This window comes from Misgurnus anguillicaudatus, chromosome 6 (genome assembly GCF_027580225.2).
Source record: "Misgurnus anguillicaudatus chromosome 6, ASM2758022v2, whole genome shotgun sequence".
Lineage (NCBI taxonomy): Eukaryota > Metazoa > Chordata > Actinopteri > Cypriniformes > Cobitidae > Misgurnus > Misgurnus anguillicaudatus.
The window spans coordinates 18,769,484-18,793,422 of record NC_073342.2 but is presented as its reverse complement, the minus strand read 5'-3'; the positions used below and the strand labels follow the sequence as shown (position 1 = coordinate 18,793,422).

Here is a 23,939-nt window from a genome sequence, read left to right as displayed (position 1 = left end):
AGAAATCCACTTTTCATGTTTCCTCTGCCTTATAAAAAGCAGAATCAAAGAAAGTGGTTTTTTATTCGGTTGTGGTGCAGAGCAGCTCTTCTGAGCTTTCAGTAAAAGGCCACTTTGGAAGGAGTTTCCACCAAACCATTGTGCACCAAAGACCTGCAGTGAATTGCTGACCTTTTTAGGTTTCTTTTTATATTAAAGTGGCAACTTGGAAACTTCACATTGAATCTGATTCGTTAGTAAAGACATTTGCATTTATGCATCTGGCAGATGCTTTTATCCAAAGCGACTTGCAGTGCATTCAAGCTTTACATTTTATCAGTATGCGTGTTATCTCGGATTCAAACCCATGACCTCTGAGCTGCTAACGCAATGCTCTACCAATTGAGGAACAGGAACACGATATCTGGTGTATTTACATTGGTTGCTATAGTAGTTATGTAAACGTCTGTGCGACGCCAGAAGGCTTTCTCATACGACGACTGAGAGTAGCTGTCAGTGAGAATGGAAAACTCGCCATTTCGCCTCTACTCGTCTTTATATCTCGCCCTAGTACTGAATGGAGAACATGCGTAACGGCCATTTTACATGTATGATGTTTTAAAAGAACACTGACTCTTTGTATGGCATTCCATATTTGCATCCCCAAACTTCTTGAAATACGAGATGCATTCCATACAATCTGATTTTAATCAGATTTCAAACCACATATGGATGTAGTTTGGATCAGGGTTGTAAACATCAGAGTTCCTGTGAGATTTTTTGGGTTCTTGTTCAGACTGCAAACATTACAAACGTATAGTGGATGTTATATTTTGTTTTCACATTATAGATATTTTAAAAGCCCACATATGTGCTGGTATTGCAGGTATGCACAGAAAGTTGGGAATAGGTTACAGAATATACACAATATCACCAAATATTTGATTGCGTTTATTATTTCACTTTTATCGTAACGCAAATGGCCTCAAACAGCCATTCTTGTTATCATCAACCCCGTTTCCTTTCTAAACGAATGATTATGTCCTAATGTAGGATTTAACTTAAGATAACATACTATTATGTGTCTGATAAAATCTTACAGCAGTCATCACCTATAAAGTTGAAAAGCTTTTGCTGTCTCAATAGTGTATATTGATGTGCCCCTATGATGGTTTCATTCATGTACAGATACCACATACTATGCACATTTTTTGGGTTCAGGAGTCTTTGAAATTGTCTGTCTTTGTAAATTTGAGCCTATAAGTGGTTCGTCACGTTGACCTCATTGTTATGAATTCAACGGAAACTTTTAAGCTTCCAAGATATAGACTTTTCTTCTGTTATGTCATTTTTGCTTCATGTAATTTTGGGGAACAAAGCTCAATCCAGACATTTCAGATACTATCATTACGACCAATTTCGACATAGTTTGACAGTTTGGTCGTCTCGTGTTTCGATCGAAAGTGACAACTAGGCTATTTACCGTGTGGGCTGAATGGAAATCTGATCAATCCTATCAGATTGTCGACGGTTGGGAAGAACATGTCGGAGCATCACTCCGCGACACAGAATGTCAACTTCGTCTCTTTGGTCAGGAGTTCATCTATTCCGCATTCTTGACTAAGGGATAAAGCTGCCCTAATCCTTTTTACCAGGTAGCCAGAGTTGGCAAGCCCTGCCTCAGAATTCCAACAGCATTCCGAGTCGGAGAAGTTGCTAGGGGCCTGACTGCACGGTCCGGCACAACAAAGGGGAAACTCTCATTCGAAACAAAATAGGGTTTTAAAGTTCTGTGAGAAAGTCGGCTGCCCCTGAGACGATTGTCATGTGGAATTTGACGCATTTAGGAGGGCTTTGGGTGCCATCGCCGCTCAGAGAGGCGAGGGGGCCGTGTGGAGTCGACCCTCGAGGCCAGAACAGGCATGAATTGTGATGTGACTGGTCTAGGCTGTCCTTAATCCTATAATGAACCAGGCTGTGGAGTGGATCTGAGGTGCATGTCGTTGATGCAGGTCGATGCCTGATTTAACAGCTACTTCACCTGACTTTGTTGACGCAAATGTAAATAATATTAAAGCAGTTAACTCACAACTCTAATGCTGCGTTCACGCCAGCCGCAGTAGAGGCGGCAGAAATGCGCTATTCGAACATTTTGAGTTTACGCGTCATTCGCGCATGAAATTCTAGTCATTTGAGACATTCGGAAATTCGTGTCTTGGGTGGGGCTTCTGCGACTTCGCTCGCTCCCTGTAATCACGTTACTACTAGAGCAAGCTCCTGATTGGTTAACGCGCCGCGAATATCTGTAAAGTTCAGATTTTTCAACTCGCGCATTTCCTGCGGCATCCGCGCCTTTTGCCCCGCATCATTCGCGCGCACCGCGCCGCAGGATACCAATTCGTGTCTTAGCATTGACTTAACATGTAAATCACTCGCGGTTGCTGCCTCTTCCATGTCTGCTGTGAATGCCACATAACACGGTAACCAAATTTTCACTTAAATATTGTAATTTCTTTATTAGCAGCATCTAGTGGTGAGATTGCGAATGGCAACCAACCTCAATTTCGGAAGCAATGAGAAGCTACGGTAGCTGCCACAGACAAACACGTTGTCATCTGTTACAAAGTAGGGACAAAACAAGCTCAAAAAAAATTGTCCTTTAGGGGTACTTTAGAAACATGGCAGTGACTTTCATTTAAGGGGACCCATTCTAAGGTAATAAAAACAATACAGTTCATTATGTGCGGTCTTTATATACCACTGATAATATAGTTATGTATATTATATTGCACTTCTATAATCCTTCTAAAAGTTGTATTGCACCTTTAAATTGACAAAGATCCTCTAAATTTCTTACACCCTTTAAAGGGGTATTTCAAATCGAAATTATTTAATATTATTTTATTAATTAATAACAATAATTTTAGAAATCGCTACTTGATTTTCATGTTACATTATTAATGTAATAAAATTAAATTCAATCAAAATACAATTTTTAATGCAACTGCTGTTATATGCCCAAACTGTTACTTTTTAATATACATTATTTTTTTCAGATAGGTTTCAAATGTATAGTTTTATTGGCATGAACTGTCATTCAGTTATCAAAATAGTTTATTGGTATATTATTGCTTTATTTAAGACGCAATAACCACCATAAACCCCCAATACTGAGATTGATAGATAATTGATAGTTTTTCAATGGCTGTTTCTCAAATTATTACATTTAGGACCCCCACTCTTGAAAATGTGGTTACAGTCATAGTACATTATAATGCAATGGCTTTTTTATAATGATTTCTATAACAAGCATAATGACAACGGCAATTATGAAATGGTACCGGAGACATTCAATCTATTGACATATAAGAATCCAGTCAGAAGAATGGGCTTCTTTTTGTCTGTTAGTCTTTTCATTTGGAGAGGATATCTGATTATCCTGTCTGGTTACTCATGAATGCTGAATAAACATGTGTTCTTGTAAAATTCCATTTAGGTTTGAGCAGACTATAGGTTCAAATAATGCACTGTAGTCTGTATGAATTGTACCATGTCTGAAAAATAACTCTGCCAGCATCTTAGTGCAAGTATTTGCAAGTATTTTTATGTGCAAGCATTTAAACATGAAACATATTTTTTAGCTTAATGTTATTCGAAACTTCACTTTCTTCTTTGGTACACAGATGAGATACAGGCAGAATGTTTACGTTTCTTTTCAAACAGTAAAATAAAATTTTAAAGGTTGAAATGGTTGATTTTCAATATTACTAATAAAATTATTTTTTATTTGCATTTATTGAAATGGGATAAACATTGTCTATATAACAAAAAGATACAATCTTTTCCAATCTTGAATACTGCAGAGAAAACAAGTTTAAATTCAAAATGGTAATGTTTTTACATGTATTTTAGAAAATTCATAAATATAAATTTGATGGAAAAACATCCTTAATTTGTCTTTGTGTCCAACTCACTGTTGGAATTTAACTGGAAAGAAATGGACACTGGAAAGAAATGGTCGTTATACATGTAGGAATGATGATTAAAGACAAAACTGGAGTGGTCTCTTAATCCCCCTAGCTGTATATAATCATAATTATTAATAATAATAACAATATTTCAAATAATAATTCTAATAAAAATAATCATTCTCATTTGTAACTGGGGCTGGGTGGTATATTGAGTTTTGGTAACACATTGGTATTTTGTCCCAGCAGAATATGACACAAGTTCTACTAAAGTCACGTGACGTGAATGACGTACAACGCCACTGACGTTTTATCTGGTGCCCCAGCTGTTTTTTTTTGTGTGCGCCTGGGCGTCGTTTACGGTTTGAGGGAGACACACGCTGTAAGTTTGGAAAAAAAACTTCGTAAACTTGTCTGAGGATAACACGTCATCCGCATGTGTCACTGCAGTCACGTGACTTTAGTCTCGCGCATGCGTGCATGATATTATTTTCATTTTTGGGTGAACTATCCCTTTAAGAATTGCTAAAAAGTGGTTTTGTAGATCTTTTTGTTCATCAGACACCACATGTATTTCCGCAGAAATAACCCTTATGCAACCTAACTTATGATGATAAATTTGTTAAAGGACAAGTTCAGTATTTTACACTTAAAGCCCTGTTTTCAGATTGTTTATGATGAAATAGAACGGTTTTGACTGAAATTTCGACATATGCGGCTGCCCCGAGAATTTTCGGGGTGTTTGTTGTATCACCTCCCTTCTCTACAATGGGTTTATAGGTGCACTGGAACAATTCTTCCTAAAATGCATTAAACTTTCGTTTACAAAGACGTGAAACTCACCGAGGGGTCAGGGGTGTTCACTGGTATGCTCACACAAAAATCGCTGCAAAATACGCATTTCAACAGGTTTTATCGTATTTTTGCCAACTCCATTGACTTGTATTAGATGTGCTGTGAGGTACGGTATTACTCCCCGCCGGGAACTTTGTTTCTATTCTTGCAATTGGCAATGGCGGATTATCGCCACCAACTGGGCTGGGGTGTCTATTATTCAAGCTCTCAACAGAAGAATGTACGGGTGTGAGGCGTTTAAACAAATAGGTCCACAAGTTAACAACGAATGCTAAAACACCTGTTGGAGGGCGTCTTTTGCGGCGATTTTTGTGTGAGCATATCAGTGAACGCCCCTGACCACTCGGTTAGTTTCACGTCTTTGTAAACGAAAGTTTAATGCATTTTAGAAAGGGTTGTTCCAGTGCACCTATAAACCCATTGTAGAGGTGGGAGGTGATAAAACAGAAATCGAAAATTCTCGGGGCAGCATCATATGTCAAAATTTCAGTCAAAACCGTTATATTTCATCATAAACAATCTGAAAACAGGGCTTTAAGTGTAAAATACCGAACTTGTCCTTTAACTGATTATCTGTATTCAAGTCATCAAAAGATGTGTTTGACACATGTTTTCTTAAGTAGATGGTTTCTATGTCTTTCTATTACACTAGAAATTGCTCACATAATAACAGCAAGAATCAAAACACTGCACTTGAACACTTTTAGTGAAAAATTTAAAGAGCACCTATTGTCCGACTCACGTTTTTAAATTTCCTTTGGTGTATTAGTACATGTTAACGATATGCAAAAGTTACAAACCGATAACGCGAGTTATCGCCTCCAATGTAAATCTCTTTTCTTGGATTACAACAAACACACGGATTGTAGGCAATGATGTAGACAAGACCGACATTATCATAATTCCTCCCGCTTGGAACTCAGCCTGTAAGTTAACTCCTGTTAGCAACCGAATCTTTCAAACATGGTAAGGACCGTCACATTTCCGGGATTTAGGCCAATTACAACGTACAGATTAGCTGGGCAATCAGGGACACAGATCTTTTCAAATCGCATTTCGAGTTTTGTACAAAATCAGTGCATTTCAAGAAGACAGTGAAATCTGGAGCTACAAAAATGTATGGTATGTGGAAAATGAACAATGTTTTTTGAACAATAAACCACGCAAACACATTGTTTTATACCAAATACATAAAATAACGTTTAAAATAAATTAAGCTTTTTCAAGCAAATTTTTTTGTTACAAATTGAAATAATTGTTTTACATGTCGCTTTTTGCAGTGGATGTAATTTTGCAGTGTCAACAGTTTCAAAGCCAACACCATGCTTTTTACTCACCAGAGCCAATTTTTGCTCATGTTTGGTTATTGTGTGGTGTTAATTTTAGATTCCGGATGTAACATTAGCTCAAAATTTATAGGTGTATTGCTCAGCTCGACCCATAACCCAGAACTGAGTCGACAAGAAAGGAAAAGACATCTACTCCCGACCACGCTACCCCGAACAATTCCCTTCACAAGATCAAGCAACTTGTATCAATGCTACCTATTCCCACAGAGAACACAAGACAGGCATAGAGAGACAGATTGAGTTATAGAGGTAAAGGAAAGACCGAGACAGTCATTTCCAGTTGTGTGAAAAAAAGAGAGAGAGAGAACGAGCGAGAGACCTTTTCTCACACAGAGACAGTAACTTTGCCCAGAGGAGCAATGTCCATTCCCATCCATCTCACTGTTTCACGGGCTGGAAATCCCCCTTCTGCACAAAGAGGCCAAATTTAATACTGAGCTTCTGCAGGCGCAGGAGGGTCCCCTGACCAGTATTGATACGAGAGCTACTTTTGTCTGAGAAACCTGAGGGAGCAAAACAATTGGTGTGGTTGCTGAGTCTATATTATGCCCGTGTGCGCCGGATCCTACGTTGTTGATTCAAAAGAAACGTACACTCACATTCCCCCATTCATTTTCTTTGTGGACATTTAGTCGGATTATTCTGGGAGTGCGGGGTGTCAGACTTTGAAAACTTGGACATGCCGAGTTGTTGAGCGAATGAACGCTGCGTAATTCGACTTCCGTTCGGGGCTCGGATGTGTCCAACTTTGTCGAATGTGCACAGTCAACGGGTTACAGGCCCAAGGTAGTGGGTGGTTCGCTTTGTGCTATTGTGCTTTGGTAAACTCAGGTAGTTAGATGCGCAATAGTAGCTCAAATGTCGTCTCCGGGTTTGACTCACAAGGCTTTGGGGCAGGAAATAAACTCTTTGGTTACAAATAACAATATAGACTCAGGTGCGTGTGTGTGGTTTTGTTGTACGGTAAGAATATTACAATAAGTCATGTAACAGTAATCAGTGTTTTCTAAAGTCGCAATTCCTGCGGGATTAAGATTCTCTCGCGCTAAATTATTCCAACCTGAACATGAACCTTCCAGAAAGGCCCCATTCCGTGTCTCTCTCTTCTCTCGGCTATATAATGAAGCTCTGTGTGTATTGGTGGTTTTTGAACGGACATCAGACGGCGGCACACATAGAGCTCCATATGTACTGGCACTCTCCTCCAAACCACATCATATTTACAGTCTAATGAGAACTGCAGTCAGGCAGTTCTGCTGTCAGTCCCCAGCCAAGAGTATGCACTGGTGATTGTTCCAAACAAGACAAGAATCCATTTTACTGTACCATTGTACAGTTTTTTTGATTGCGTGGCGAATAGGCGAAGGCGTTTTTGTAAAAATTATTGGAACCAGCCGTGCCTACATGTGGTTGAGGGGTCTTGTCATGGGATCAAAGATCAGTGTGGCATTATTATACTTTTAACCCCATACCTGTCAATCTTCAATCTAATATTTGAATTGAGGGTATTGTGCATTTGAACTGGTCCATAACAGGTACGGAGATGAAAAGCGTACTGGTTTGCACTACAACTTTTGGCATGAGCAGGGCACAAACTAACACAGGGTTACAGTGAAAAAAATGATTCATTCAATTTACTTAAATTTTTTAAGTTAAGTGGTCGCAATCAATTTATTTAAGCTACATTTTACAAAAAAAAAATTAGAAAAACAAAACAAAACAATTTTTTTTAAATGTAGCTTAAATTAATTGATTGCAACCACTTACCTTAAACAAATTTAGTAAATTAAATAAATGAATTTTTTCAGTGTAATTGTAACGCAGCTACTGTAGATATTTATAAAAGGCCGAGCAATCTGTGCTTTAGGTCTTTGTTTCTTACTGTCAAAAGATGATCTTTTGTGAATTTGTGAAAGGTTTTGATGTGTTTTGGTTAAGATATTGAACAAAGAGTTTTTTGGAGGCATGGAAGTAGACTAAAAAAATAATATGCTATATCTAATCAATAAAATTGTAGCAACAGATTACAAGCAATATCATTAATTGAATTCAACAAATAAAAATTAAGTTAGAATTACTCTATAAGCTCCTTAATAGTAAACTATTCAAAAAGATAAACTACAGTTCGCAAATAAAGAAATTAATTAAAATTTAAAATAATATATTGAATATACTGAATAAAGAACTAGCACCATACTAATAAATACTACTCAGTCATATTATTTTGATTTAACATCATGATTTAAAATGTAGTTATTTATAATATCGAGTGTTTAATATTATATTATTATGTATTATTCACTTAATCTGATTTAATAATGACAGACAAAAATTAAATGGGCCATGGCATGAAAATCTGACTTTTTCCATGTGCTATGATTGGGACCCCAGTGCTTCTATCAGCCTAGAAAATGTGAAAAATATCAACCCAGTAACTTTGTTTTGGTAAACCATTCTCTACAAGCACATGAGAAAATAGGTTATTGAAATTTGGCTCTCCTTATGATGTCATATAAGGAGCCCTTATTATAATAATACCACCCCTTAATCTGCACTATCCAACCACAGCACTGCATTTAGTGCAGAGAAAAGCACAATTGAGTTTTAATTGCAACAAACCACCATCATTGTGATCAGTGTTTGAATTTCATCAGCTCATTTGCATTTTAAAGGACACACCCAAAACGCCACGTTTTTGGTCACACCTACAACGTGGCAATTTTAACATGCTATAATAAATTATAGCTTAAACTTTACATATGTGCTCTTGGGACACCAAAGATTTATTTGACATCTTAAAAAAAGTCTTGTGCCATGGCCCCTTTAATCTTTTTTTTTTTTTTTGCTGTCAAATAAGAAAGAAAGCATTTCATTTTTAATGGTGTATTTGTAACAGTGTAAACTTAAAAAATGTCAAACTTAAAAAAACCTTTTCTGAACATGTAAGGTACCATGTTTGTGTTCTGCAACACTGATCCACACTTAAAACATCTCATTTTAGCAATTTAAACTTGAGATATTGTACTCTATTTAAAAAGTTTTAAAGCATTCATCTCCAAGAAAAGTTTCTGAAACACCTCAAAAGAGGAGAGTGGGGCACAACCTAATGCTTTTTGACTTTGGTGCTATCATTCAAAAAATATTTAAGTTAAATGAATCATTTTTTACACAATCATCACACACACATCTCTGCTACCAATGAACACTTAAAGTTTGTTTGTGGGACCTACCGTGATCGTACAATTACACTGAAAGTGACAGGAGTGAAAACGTTACAACTTACCCCATAGGTGGGGTTCATTGTAACAAATCGAGGATTTGTTGTAACACCTGCTAGAAAATATTGTTTAAAAATAATTCAATAAAATTCTTTCCATATACTAAAAGTGGATATTGTGTATATATCTGTCTATAATAGATATCCACACATTCATCCATCCACTATCCTTTATCTAACAATCCTTGCATTAAGCATCAATGCATATAAATAGATTTTTTAAATAGGGCTGCACAATTAAGACAAAAATTATGAGTTATTCCCCCTGATATTGTATTAACAGTTATAATTTTGATGAATAGTATTTACAATGTTTTCATTTTATTATCATTTTACTGTTAAACAACTTAACATTTCCATTCATGATGATATCAACAAGTAAAATTAAAACTTACCTGTAGCTAAACAAATCGCGGTTCTCTCGCCACGCCATTGACATGGAAAACGCTTGGATGTTGACGCATGCGCACTTTGCGGTGCCAAAGCTAATATTTTCGGGTATATTTCACTTAATTTTTTAGTGTAGCAGTTATTACTGTTAAAAAATAGATAGCGTAGGTAGAATGTACCCATTATTTTGTATTTTACTTGCTAGCTCATATACTTAAGTAAACTATAACAAATTTTCATGGGTTGTATTTGACACCCTCCAGAGTCATTTTTAAAAGTGTAAATTAACTATCATGAATGAATGAATGTGTGGATATCTATCTATTATAGTCAGATATATAAACAATATCCACCTTTTGTGTATATAAACATAATTATATTGAATTATTTGTGTTCAAACAAGATTTTCTAGCAGGTGTTACAACAAACCCTCTGTTTGTACAATTAACCCTACCTATGGCATAAGCTGTAATTTTGCACTCCTTGCAGACCCATTTATTGCAGTGGCCGATATATCGACTGATATTTGTAATATTTAAAGGGAAAGTTCACCCAAAAATGAAAATTCTGTCATCATTTACTCACTGTCATGTTGTTTCAAATCCGCATACATTTCTTTCTTCTGATGAACACAAAGGAAGATATTTTGAGAAATGAACCGTTTGTGGACCCCATTTACTTCCATAGTATTTTTTTCCTACTATGGAAGTAAATGTGGCTCATGATCGGTTTGGTGACAAACATTACTTTAAAATATCTTTCTTCGTGTTTATCAAAACAAAAAAATGTATACAGGCTTGTAACAACATGAGAGTGAGAAAATGAAGACAGATTTTTCATTTTTGGGTGAACTGTCCCTTTAAATTATCGGGATCGGCAGATCATTTTTTTTAAACGAAAAGACACTTTGATGTAAAGCCAAAGACTTGACAGACCAATTATTATTCACTTTTTAATGTGAATAATATTGTTATGTTACACACAACAACACTTTGGTGTGCAGCAAATTCTTATTGAAACTGTACCGTGAGGTGTCATATCTACAGTAAATATGGATATATTATAAATATTTCTCAAGTCCTTAAAAAAGGTATGTTTATAAATATTATCCACAAGAAATTTTTATGTAGTTTAACCAAAGTTTTCTCTCATTTTGTTTCTCTCTTTAAATGTAATTACATTTTGGTTATATCGACCACACTGCATTCTCAATATCGTATTGGCAAAAAAGTAACCCCTATTGGTCAACTACCAAAAAGGACGCAGATATGCATGAGCCACGGTCAACTGGATTACCGGGTAGCCTTGCATTAGCGATAACAATTCCAGACATTCCTGCAATTATCAAAAAGGGAAATAAAGAAACGTATAGATCGCCAACCTGATAGCATAGTTCCAGCCGAAAGGTTGGAAGCATTTGAATGAATTTCAATTTAAAAATGAAGTCATACATAGATGGACATTTAAGATACAAGCAGGTTCTGTTTGAGTTCAGGTAGACGGATCCAAAAACAGAAGGAAAACGCTAGTTTTAACTCGCCAGTTTCCCTAAATGAACAGCTGCACAATTTCAAGATCTCCATTATTTTTCACAAATTGATTTCTGTTGAAAGCTTTAGTGCTTTATAGCATAGCGCAATTAATCCTTAATCATTTCTGACATATTTTTGTTGGAGAGCCGCAGTTACTGCTGGTTTCTCTATAGCGCAGTGCTCAACAGGCGTGCAAGCGAATGCAAATAGTTATTTTGTGTCTATTTCAATTTGGTTTTTAACTTCCTTCTCTGTGTTTATTTGCCTGGGGGCTGAAATTTTAGGGGAATTCTGAATTGAAAACCTATTTAAAGACCTGCTTATTGACTGACTTTGTGTGTGTGTGTGTGTGTGTGTGTGTGTGTGTGTGTGTGTGTGTGTGTGTGTCATTTTACCACTCATGTGTCTGTGCTGTTGTTATGTTGTCATGTCACATGCCTCTTTGTCTAACCACTTTAGTCTTAAACCGGCTGTAGTCAGTTTGTCCATCTGTTAGCTCTCTGCTGTGCTTTAACCAGCAGTTGCCCAGTGACCGAATGGGGACTCCAACAGGAATATGGGGCGGCCTTTTAATACTACATACACTGTCAGAATAAGTTACAAAAGTTGTCACTGGGACAGCACCTTTTAAAAAGGTTGTGTATAAATACCATTTTAGTACCAATAGGTAACTTTAAGGGACCAATGTGAACCTTTGAGGTACCAATATGCACCTTTAGGCACGGCTTTGAACCGCTTCATGGAGCGAAAACCAGAAACTTTTGATGTTTTGCAAGGAACAGAAACGAAACCAGAAACTTTCAAAAAATATATGCTCCGGAACAGAATTGTTTATTTAAAATAATGGTAACCGGTTAATAGCGTTATTTTTTTCGTTCTTCGGCAAGATATACTCGGTGAAGTTCACTTTGGGTCGTCGTTGACTCATCGGAGAAATGAGAAGCTTGCCACCAGCAAGTAGATCACTCAAGCCCAAGTCTCTATGGGTGCGTTCACACGACAAAATTTCGGGAGTGACAACCGTATTTACTTACAGGTGTGAGTCTGGAAGTGTGTTCACACAGCAAATTAAAGACACAAATAGAACACTGCCTGTATGAACGAGCAACCGACCTCAAACCCGTATGCTAGTTAACCTTATGGAGCAATTCTGCTGCGTAGTTTGCAGTCATTTTCATGCACTGCAACGTTAGAGCAGTAAATGACGTGACAGACAACTGGTTGTCCAGTGCGATTCCGTTCACACGCCACAGCGTCTCTGTAAATACGGTTGTGAAACCCGAAAAGTTGCAGGTGTGAGGTCGGTTATAGAATGCGGTTGTCAAACCCGTAAATAACCGAACTGCGTGTGAATGGAACCGTCTTAAGGACTTAAATACGGGTTTGACAACCGCATTATGGTACCGTGTGAACGCAGCCTAATGCTCAATCATAAGATGTAAATATCTACCAAGTATCTCAAGATGTTTATTTTTTAATACTTATTAGTGGTGTAACGGATCACAGTTGATATGTACAGATCACGACCAACAGTTTGGCTCGCTTGCGATTCACAGATTAATACGCAAATTCAAATAGGTTGAAAGTAGGGATGCATATCAATTAATCGCGATTAATCTATAGCAGAATAAAAGTTTTTGTTTACATCATATATGTGTGTGTGTACTGTATATAATAACTTTGTATAGTTAAATGCACACACATGCATGTATATATTTAAGCAATGTTTACATGTGTATATACATTTGTATATTTATGTATAATTTATATTATATATAAATATTAATACTTAATATATAAATATATTTTTTTTTCTTAAAATTATACATGCATGTGTGCATATTTATATATACATAATTATTATACACAGTTCACACACATATATGATGTAAACAAAAACAACGTCATTTTCACTTTATGTTTATGCTGCATCTTTTTGCCGAAACGCCTTTTGGAATTCGTCCTCCGTCTCCGTGTTTAAGTGCACTCAACAAGTGTAGGCATGTCAGAATTACGGTTATGCCACTTAATGTAGCATTTTTTAATGTTTGATGACAAGATAGAGACTTAAGGCAAATTATGTAGAGTAATATATTTAAGTTTAATGTCCTAATGATCAACCTACTTATTTGTATGTCCCACAGCTGACATGGAACGGTATTAACCGGTTAGGCAACTTTTATTTTTTTGTTCTAACCGGTTCAGGAACGTCAATTTTAGGGTTGAACCGAAAACCGGAAACGTTAAAATACTGTTTCTATTCGGAACGAACCAACTGGGAAAAAATCTGGTTCAAAGCCCTGCTTTTGGGTACAAAAGTGTACTTTTTGCAAAGGTACCACCTCGGTTACAACTTTTGTGAGAGTGTATAAAGCACCGTTCCATTCTGTATTTGTGTAGGTTGTGTAGGTACAGTATACTGTATGTAAATATGCCGTCAGATGCAGCTGTTATACAACTAAATGTCCCGTTTCATAAATCTACAGAACAATCAAATCATCATAAAATATTACAGTGTAAGTTATAAAGTAACACTCTGTTTTATGTAACACAGAACCCATTGGCCATGACCTTTAATATTCAGAGGTGATATTTGCTTCATACTTGGCTGACATTTTAAGAACCGCACATCACAAAAGTACAGTGGTGCTTTCAGCGAGCATTGTGATGTCACACCGTGCTGACAATGGACAAAGAACATTCAAGAATTTCTGTCTGATGAGAAAGTTTCACTGGATACCTTTCGACTTCATTCAGCGGACAGGTGGATTCCCTGCTGACAATAGAGAGATTCCCTAAATGAGCTTTGAACCTCCCCATCATTATTCCTTAAGCTGTTATTTATGGCCCCGACACCAAAGTCTTTTTAGGAAGTCGCGTCACCGCGCCACCTTATTTGCAACCCCTCCTGTCAGATACTGCGCATGCGGGAAGTACTTGCCAATCTTCTTTACAGCTCTTTGAATGGTACCAAGTCTGTACAGAGCCCCACCCACAGAGGATTTAACAGTTCACGATTGGCTCTTTATACTGGAAGAGCGGCCATATTGACAGTTGCGATCTCTCCCATTCATAGCTGGTACCTAAATCTCGCTATGTGTTGATTCTTTTCTCAGTCGTTTGTCATTTCTTTTTCCAAAAGCAATAAAGTATAGAAATGTGTCAGAAAATCTGATCACTTTGTCTCTCATACACCACAAGTCTTGTAATGATATGAGGGGAATTCACGCTGTTATGAGAAACTTCAGTTCTTGTTTTTATATTACTGTCAGTTCTTCTCTCATACCGTCTCGAGGTATGTGAGAGTCCCTTTAAAGTCTGTTTTCCCAGAAGAGCTTAAAGCCAGTGAGAAATTGCTCTAAAACCGCATATTCCCTCATGTGATCTACAATGCCAATATCGACGGGCCATCAGATAGCAAGACGTAAAGCGTGATCCGTGAGATATAACAACAACATAAACAACTCACCGCAACACCCACATGATCAAACTCTCTTAATTAGAAGAGGCTAAAAATATGCTTTAGAGCGGTAGGTGTACACAACCATGGGTGTTGGCATGCACACCCACACATTCAACAGTTCAATGTCTGCATCACTACAGATATAGGGACTTCCTGTGTGCACTGTGCTTCACTGTTTGTTTTTTAGTGTTATAGAGATTCTCTTTTTGTTCAAATTAGTTAAATTCCTGTTTATATATTTATGCATTTGGCACACGCATTTATCCAAAGTGACTTACAGTGCATTACAAGCTCTCCAGGTTTTTTTCGAACCCATGACCTTTGCGCTGCAAACACAATGCTGTACCACTGAGCTATACAGGAACACTGCAATAAGATGTTTATTGCATCTTAGGGCTCAATACCGCAGAGACGGTTTAGGGCCAGCGATGTGTGTCACTAAATCTTACATTGGGTAATCGTGCACGTTTTCATGCCCTGCCAACAAAAACATTTTGTTTTCTGTGATGTATTAAACGTTTTTTTTTTTTGCAAATTTTGCTAAATGAAATTTGTCACTGATGTCACACACTATAGCTGGCTGACACAGATGTGTTTTAACAAACTGCAAGAATAATTTGCCTTTAGAATAAATTAAGGAATGATGTATAGGCAGCCGGTTGTTATTGCAGAAATAAGCCCTTACTGTGTGATCCTGATCCGACGCGAAGCGATGGGGCTTTTTCGCCATCACAACCGGCTGCCTGTACATTATCCTGCTTATTAAATGGCTATTTTATAAGTAAGGGGAACATTAAATATTGATTAGAAATATTTTATTTGCTCATTTTTGACTTTTTTCGTGAGGAAAACACGTTTACTTTCGGTTTTAAGATAAGACGTTTAATTGTGACATATATTATTTGGTTTAATCATTTGTAAATATAATGTCATATATGTTATAAAATAAATATTTAATTTAAAAATTTTGTGTAATATTAAACTGTATTTGTCAAAATGATTTGCAGCATTCGGGTTATCGTGTGTTATTAGTTTTGAGCGACTGTTATCTAGGAATAAACATGCAAATTTTGCGACTGGCCAATCAGAATGAAGGATTTCAATGAGCTGTGTAAATAAAAAAAAATAGAGTAAATGTTGCACAGTATGCACATTGTACACTATTGCTTATAACTTTTATAAGTTATTAATATTATTTATAATATTTTTATTATCTATAACTTTTATTAGTTATATAAGTTAACTTTTATAAACTATTATTAATCATAATATTAGTTTAGATTTGTATAAACTGTTATTGCAAATTAGAAGTAAATATCTGAATACATATTGTCTGATAAATAACAGAAAATAATATATAATAAATATAAAATGCATTTGAATTTAAATGCATATGAAATTGCAAATTACTTTTTTGGTGGTTAATCTAAATAACTGGTGGTATTTTGGACCAACTGGAAAAATATGGGCTAATATATTAATTTTATATAAAGTCAAAATAAAAAAAATGTTTGTCAGTAACATAAAAAATTCATTGCGCTACAGTTACAGATATTTTTTGTAATTTTTATTCGCATTAACATTTTACTGTAGACAGAATACATCGTTAAGGTATTCTTAACCCGTTAACTGGCGCTGTTTTGTGAGCGGGACACCTACATTTAATTCAATATTTTTCATGTTAATGTTAATCTATCACGACAAACTATATATGGTTGGAAAGATCTAAGAATGCAGTTTTTATATTTTAAAACCCTTTAGCAGTAATAATAATGCAGTAACTGTAATTTATTCATTTGTGACAAAAATATGCAGCAAACCTCTCGGCAAACCAACACAAACCTCAGTTTTTTGATAATTTTATGTATTAAAAATAATACGATATTGCATTTTTTATGTATTACAAATAAATGTAAACTGCTATAAAAAATATATTTTCACCTCCAGACACTTCTGTAAAAACTTTAAAGTGTCTTCTTTAAAACAAGACCAAAATTAGGCTTTATACTGATTTGAAGGTGTACATCACCTTTTCACCCCCCACTCAAAAAGGGTTGCGCCAGTTAAAGGAAAAGACTAGCAGGTTTTGCATGCTGCCTTCTAGTGGAGGGAGGTCACCATAATGGTTTTCTTTAGGGCAGAGCATAATTTCAAAGACAAATATTCATTAAAAATTACAATCAAACATTGAATTCAAGTTCAAGTTAAAAATACATCAAATCACACATGATCAGTCGATTGTCAAACCTAACGCTCCCAGCTTTCCGTAAAACCAATCATAACATCTCATTGTAAAAGAATGACAGGTTTGGACCAGCATGAGTAACAAAAATGAATAGGGTGGTTCCTACGGGAAATGCAAATAGTCACTTGACAACAACGAAACAAATCGTAAACGTTGCTACTGGAGTTGTGTTCCAGGGGACGCCGAGCTGGGCTGGTTCCCGTCAGAGGACAGCGTGAACAGGGCGAGAGAGATACTGTAGAGGTGAACAAAGAAAGAGAGTGAGCGGCATGTGGTCGGATGGTATTCTTGGGAAAGTTTGCAGCTCCTGCTGTATCTGGAGCTCAGTTGGGGACAAATATCACATGGAAACGAGAGGATGCCTGCAGAAGTGCAGAGGGCCTTCTGGAGGAATGTTTCACTTCAAATGCAAAATGTTTACAGATGTTAGACATCTTTAACGTTGTCGTAGCATTCACAGAAAACGCCTGCTTCTGTTGTCACCTTGATTTTCTAGGGCACCACATATTATAGGGTGGGTGCTAGGTATAGTGTACATAACATAAGACATCATCAAAATACATCAAAGTCCTTTTAATAAGATAGGTCTGCAGCCATCTTGGCAACTCCTCTGGGTAGCTTTGGTTTGAATGTTTAAGGATGTAATGTTGATCGCAAGAGTCAAACTTACAACCTTTCAGTTGTATCAGGGAGTTGGAATGAGATTGAAACATCCCAGCCAATAAGAAAAGACAAAATTTGCTGTATCACAAACTATATAGTGAGAAGCATGATCACAACCTTATCTATGCTTTAACAACACCTGACCTCTAGTAAGCTCTAGGCACGGATTCCTTATGAAGTCGCTACCCGCTGTCACCGGGATGTCAACCTTTGAGCCTGGCAGGGCGCACTTGGCACACCTGAACCGCCATTGTACTTCATTCACTTTTTGTTGGGTTCACCTTAAGTCCATCTATTTTCATCATTCAATCCCTCTTCTGTTCTCTGCGGTTTATAATAGCCCCGCAGTTTGGATGACAGGGAGGTGTGGAAACAGTTGGAAATAGTTTTCCAGCGGGCACCTCCGCCTGCTCCGTAAAGCCCTCGCATGGAAAAGCTTTCCGGCTTCGGATGTGCTGGGGGTTTGTTTGTTGTTGTTCGCTGTTGTTATTGTTGATGATGACCTAATGCCGTTTTTTTTCGCACATATGCCGATGGTTAGAGGTTTGCTTGTGCGTTTGTGCGGCGGGTGAGAACTTTTTTCGTTATTGTATTCGTCTACTCGGGGAAACCCCCTTTTACCGTGCAGGCCTGAGATGATTATATTTTCCGCTTTTCCTTGCAAATACCCTTTTTTTTTGCATATCTTAGTGTCTTGGTTCCTCAGCGAGAGGTATGTTGTTACTGCACCAGTTGCCTTTCTCCTGATTACGCCACCTTCTTGGAATTTGCCTCCTTGTACTTGGTGTGTGTGCACGTACACGGAGACACACACCCCCATACATAAAGGGGAGTTTGGTCGCCCCACGGCCTGAAGACTCATAGGACCCCTCTGTTCTACCGCTACTAACCAGGACCATTTGTTAGCGTGTTTTTTCTCATCCAAAATCTTTTCCCCCTTCTTTCTTCTTTCTTTTCTCCTGCCCGCTCCCCTTCCTGTCTGGGTTATGGCAATTGTACATAATTTTGTTTCGGGATACGTCGGGCCGCGAGGAGAGCGCCGTGCATGTGTGTGATGTGGAGGGTTTCTCCAGAGGCCGTGAGGGGGTTCGACTCAGTCTGATTGATGGGGGGTGTCGCCTCTGTTCGCTCATCCATCACATACTTTATTTGGGTTTTGGAGAAGAGGAAAAGGAAAAGGGAGGGCAGAGGGGGGTCCCTGCTCCTCTAAAAATATCAGGCCGGTGAGCCCGCCGTGCTTTCTCTACCCCCCTGTGCTCGAGCAGGAACAGACGTCTTACCCTTGTGACCCAGCACCATTCAGCAGTCTAAGCACTGGCAACAAAAGCCAGATAAATGCGGCCCAGTTAGATTTAGAGCAGATTAGGGAGCAGGTTCCTGCTCTTTGGAACGTACTATTCTTCGTTAGCCGTGAGGAGTAGAAGGCGGGACAGAGGAATTCTGGGATTGTTGATGGATGCTTGGGCTTTGTGCGTGGCTCAAGGTGTCTGCTTTGATGTACTTCTATTGTGACCACTGCAGACAAGCAGACAATATTAGATATGACAGCAGGGATTACCATGTAGTGACTGGTTAAAAAGTAACTCACATTGGACAGAACACATGTTGGGTTATTAAATAAACCAATGCTGGGTTGTTTCAATGCAATGCTAAAACAATGTGTGAGTAAAGGGCTCGTTATAGTTGTGCGTACGTCCTACGGCGTAGCCGCGATGGTGTAGGTTATGCGTCGGTTATCATTTATACTTTTGCGTCGTCGTCTGCGTCGAAATGCAAACACACATGCAGACCACTGGTAGGTAGTATCCACGCGTGTTACCACAGTAGCAGCGCGACCGTCAATGAAGAATCAGCTTGGCAAGTTTACCCACAAACTGACTCCTCCAGTTGGTCTATCTTTGTTCTCACCGTCGCAAACGGAAATACCTATGATGCAGTTTTTTTACCTGACGGGAGGGGTTCTAGTGGAGCAAACGCATCACTTGCGGTCCGCGTAGAACTGACGCGCTGTAAAAAATTTGGCGAGGTGCACGTCAGGCTACACAGATCTACGCAGAGGCTACGAATAACCTATGGCATAGACCTTACGCATAACTATAATTTAGACTTTAAAAACAACCCAGCATACGTTTATTTATAGCCCAACATGTGAATTTAGACTGTAGCAGCCATAAATATTTTTTACTAGCCATGGAAAAGTAATTGCATTTTTATTGAATAAAGTAAGAAATGAAAATATCAATATTTATTTACATGTTTGTTTGTTTTACATTATTGCTTTACAAACAAATTAAATATTTTACTTGATAAAATAATGTATTTTTCATTTTTAATTATATTATATATTATTATATTATATTAGGCTATATTAATTATTATATTATATTATATTATATTATATTATATTATATTATATTATATTATATTAATTGCCCATGTATTAGGTTGCTTTTGCCACCTGGTAGTAACTGTTTAATTTTCTCACTAAATGCATTGTTTTTTTTCATATTTGCTATATTGAATATTAATGCTGTATATGGGAGTTTATACACCTGCACACGTGTTGACAGGAAATATAACCGGATTGTTTTTTTAGAAGGCAACACATCTGCTACTAAAGATGCTTGAGTGAATAACAATATTTTAACTGTTAAGCCATAAAAAGTTGGCATGAAATCGAAGCAACCATTGCTGTGCTCATTGTGGCGTGTTACTGTAGCCCAGTTGTAGAGAATTGTGCTCGAGGTCAAGGGTTCCATGTCAGGAGCACACGCACATTGATAAAAAATGTATAGCTTGAAAGTACTGTAAGTGACTTTGGAAAATGCATAGAAATGTAAAAATCTAAATGTAATGTTTCTTGCTGATATCTGATAAATTGATACAAGCAAAATGGAAACAGTTTACTTCTTAATGCATATTCATAAAATAATTATTTAGTGCAACTTTCCTTTTCGGTTGATGTCATCTGCGTACACTGTGCTTTGTTGCACTTAATTTTTTAAAGGGGACATATCAGGAAAATCTGACTTTTTTCATGTTTAACAGTCCTTCTAGAAAAACCTAAGACGTATTTTCAAAACGTTTTGTCGTATTTTTTTGATCGTTGCGTGCAAAAATTCTGTTTTCTTAAATAATGTGATGGAATATGCGGGATATTTATGCAATTTTAAGCTATGAAATTGCCGGAGCTTGCAAAAAATGCGTGAACGCAAAAATGTGGGAACTTGCAAAAACTGTTTGCAGATTTTGCAGCTTTTCAATGATGTTTATGTCACATAATCACGTCACGTCATCACTTTCCAATGGCAACAGGGGACATGGCTACGCTTGTGTGAAGTAAATGCAACATTTTTCAACTTTCTGCTAAGATATGTGATTTTTGATACGAAAATGCGGGGATTATAAAATCATGCAAGCCCCGATTATTTTGTGCACAGAAATCTGCAATTTATGCTGCAAAAGTGTGATGTATTTGAAAAAATGGGGTCCCCACATAAATATGCGGACTTTGGCTGATTATGCATTGAATCATGCGATCACATAATCCCGTTTTTCTGGAGGGACTGGTTGAAGTGCTAAAATGGGTCCCCAGTGCTTGTATCAATATAGAAAATGTGAACACCATGGTAAACCATTCTCTGCAAGCATGAAAAAATAGGTCATTGAAATATGGCTCCCCTTGTGATGTCAGAAGGGGACAATACCGCCCCTTAATCTACACAATTCCAATCATGCAACTACTATTTAAAGCAGAGATCAGTTCATTTGCATTTAACAGGACACCCAAGAAATGGCACATTTTTGCTCACACCTACAAAGTGGCAATTTTAACATGATATAATAAATTATCTAAATTGTATTTTGAGCTAGAACTTCACATATGCACTCTGGGGACACTAAAGATTTATTTAACATCTTTAAAAAGATTGTGAAATGTCCCCTTTAAGTTTAATCAACTTGAATTAATTTTAACTTTCTTGACAGTGAGTTGCTATAAATAATAAAATAAGTTGAATTAACAAATGTATTTTTAAATTTACTTTTATAATTTATTGCAACTTCTCATTAGTCAATAAAATTGATATTAGCTGTAATTTCAAATTGATTAAACTTAAAAATTGAAGTGCAACAGGGATTTTTTTACAGTGTAGGCTGCACAGCAGGGAAAAGGATGTCAATCAATAGCCAAGTAGCTACCTTTAGGAATTGTTTTAAGCTACTGGTATACGTCATGTGACCTTCCTGTAATCATTTTAGTGGTTATTACAGTAAATGATATGCAGGTGTCAGGTAAATACAATTGCACGTCACATTATATTTTTCAATGGCTTTGCTTTTTAAAAGTGATTTGAACTATTTTTCACTCTTAAGTTTGAGGCTTTATTATTCATGGTTGACTTGGTTAAAACAGAGGAAGTAGATTTAGTTTGAAATGGATCATTTACCCTCTACTGAATGCTAGGAATGCACCCTTTGAACTGGCCGGGACATCACATTGACACTTCTTCCTTTCATTCATTCGATTCTCCAGCCTTCTCTCTGTCAGAGAGCCTGATGTTGTCAAGCGGCCAAGTCTCCCTCATATCCATTTTGCATGCTTATTATTGGTTATGAATATTCACGGCATTCTGCAATTTCAACGAGAAAACTGTTGTTGTTTTAAATGCATTGCATGGATAACAGTTTGATATTGACTTACTGTAGATATACTGTACTGTACAGAGGCTTAGTGTAAATGTCTGTAGCATAGACAGACTGGCAGCTTCAGATTAGGCATGGTGACAGTTTGAGTGTCCCGTTCTGGACTGGATGATGTCTGGTGCCGTTGAACCCCATGACTTCAGAGTGAAGCGTCTCTTGGGAGAGACAGTATTACAAGAAGCTCACTTTGTACGACAAAATTTATTATCACCTGCTAAGTAAAGTGTCAGTCAAAACAGCATTTGTAAGGGCTTGTAAGAAAGCGCATTAGTAGACCATTTTCTAAGCTGCTTTCAAATATATTATATTATATTATATTATATTATACTATATTAATATTCAGTAATTTGTAATTAAATCAACAATCAAAATGTATTTTGTTATGAAATAATTTGTTAAATTTGTTAAAGGATTAAATAATGAAAAGTACAAAATTTCCATTCTAGCATTCTTCTATGAGGTATGAATATACTAAATGCCAGGGCTACATGTCCACCATCCATCACATTATGTTCACCCATTTTGCTTCATTTCTGTTCCCCTGCTGCTTACTGTAAGATATAAAGACCAAGTCAATACTTAGATATGCTTTATTGTCACTAATGTCCAACAGTTCTGTTATAATGGGTCAATGAGGGTTATTTTATCGTCTTTTTGGAGAATTAAAGTAATGTTTCATATGCTGAATTACCATATATTAATACTTCTTGTGCAGAAGGCACAGCTATCCAAAAGACTTGTTGTATTGTTTGATACAACTTTTTCGTAAATGTCATAAAGTAATGGAATATTTTCCAGGGTACAATTAGCAAAGAGCGATTATTGAAAAGATTCGCTGGACTTTGGCCCACCCCGGGCCTTCAGCAAGATAAAGAGCTTGGCTTATTTTTGGATAGCATCTGAAGGAGCACTTGTTGCCTCTCCATCCTACGCAGTGCACTGGACGCTGATCCTTCATTATTCTCATGCTCTTTTCCAGCTGCTGCCACAACATTCCTATACCCCCATTCTGTAACTGTATCTCTTAAAAAGCTCTATGGGAAGTGCTGTGTTCATTAAGTAACACTGAGGATGATGTTCCCCCTCTGTTGGTGTGTAATGAGCTCGGATCAGTTTTAAGACTTTTTTGCACTATTCATGACACACTGATGGTGCATTTAGTTGTATATTTAGCACCCGGTTTGCAAATATAATTATGTAGATAAGATATACCAGTGGTCTCCAACATAGTGCCGGTGGGCACCAGGTTGCCTGCAAGGACTCTGTGAGTTGCCCGCCAAAGCACATTCTATTAATAGCCTCTATATATATATATATATATAAACATACAATATATCAAATGAAAAAACAGACATTCTGCTTTAAAAAAAAAAAGTTTAATCCTACCTTAATTTGTTCTCTTTTTATCACCTCTCAAATATGGGTAAGTTTCTTCAAAAATTCCAAATTTTATAATTCCATTTTTGTGGAGGACTTTTGTTAGAGATCAGATTCAGAGCAATCCTCAAAACATA

The 23,939-nt window shown here is 37.0% G+C and overlaps 1 protein-coding gene and 1 long non-coding RNA gene across 3 annotated transcripts in view; one reads left to right on the top strand and one right to left on the bottom strand.

The window, feature by feature from the left end:
• The window catches only part of ccnd2a (cyclin D2, a), a 170,468-nt gene that overhangs the window by 37,671 nt on the left and 108,858 nt on the right, over positions 1-23,939 (top strand). The window lies entirely within an intron of this gene.
• Positions 19,073-23,712, bottom strand: LOC129433227 (uncharacterized). The gene is made up of 3 exons (XR_008640361.2): positions 22,424-23,712; positions 22,170-22,352; positions 19,073-19,236 (listed from the first exon to the last, which is right to left on the bottom strand). It is a non-coding gene; the product is annotated as an uncharacterized lncRNA (long non-coding RNA).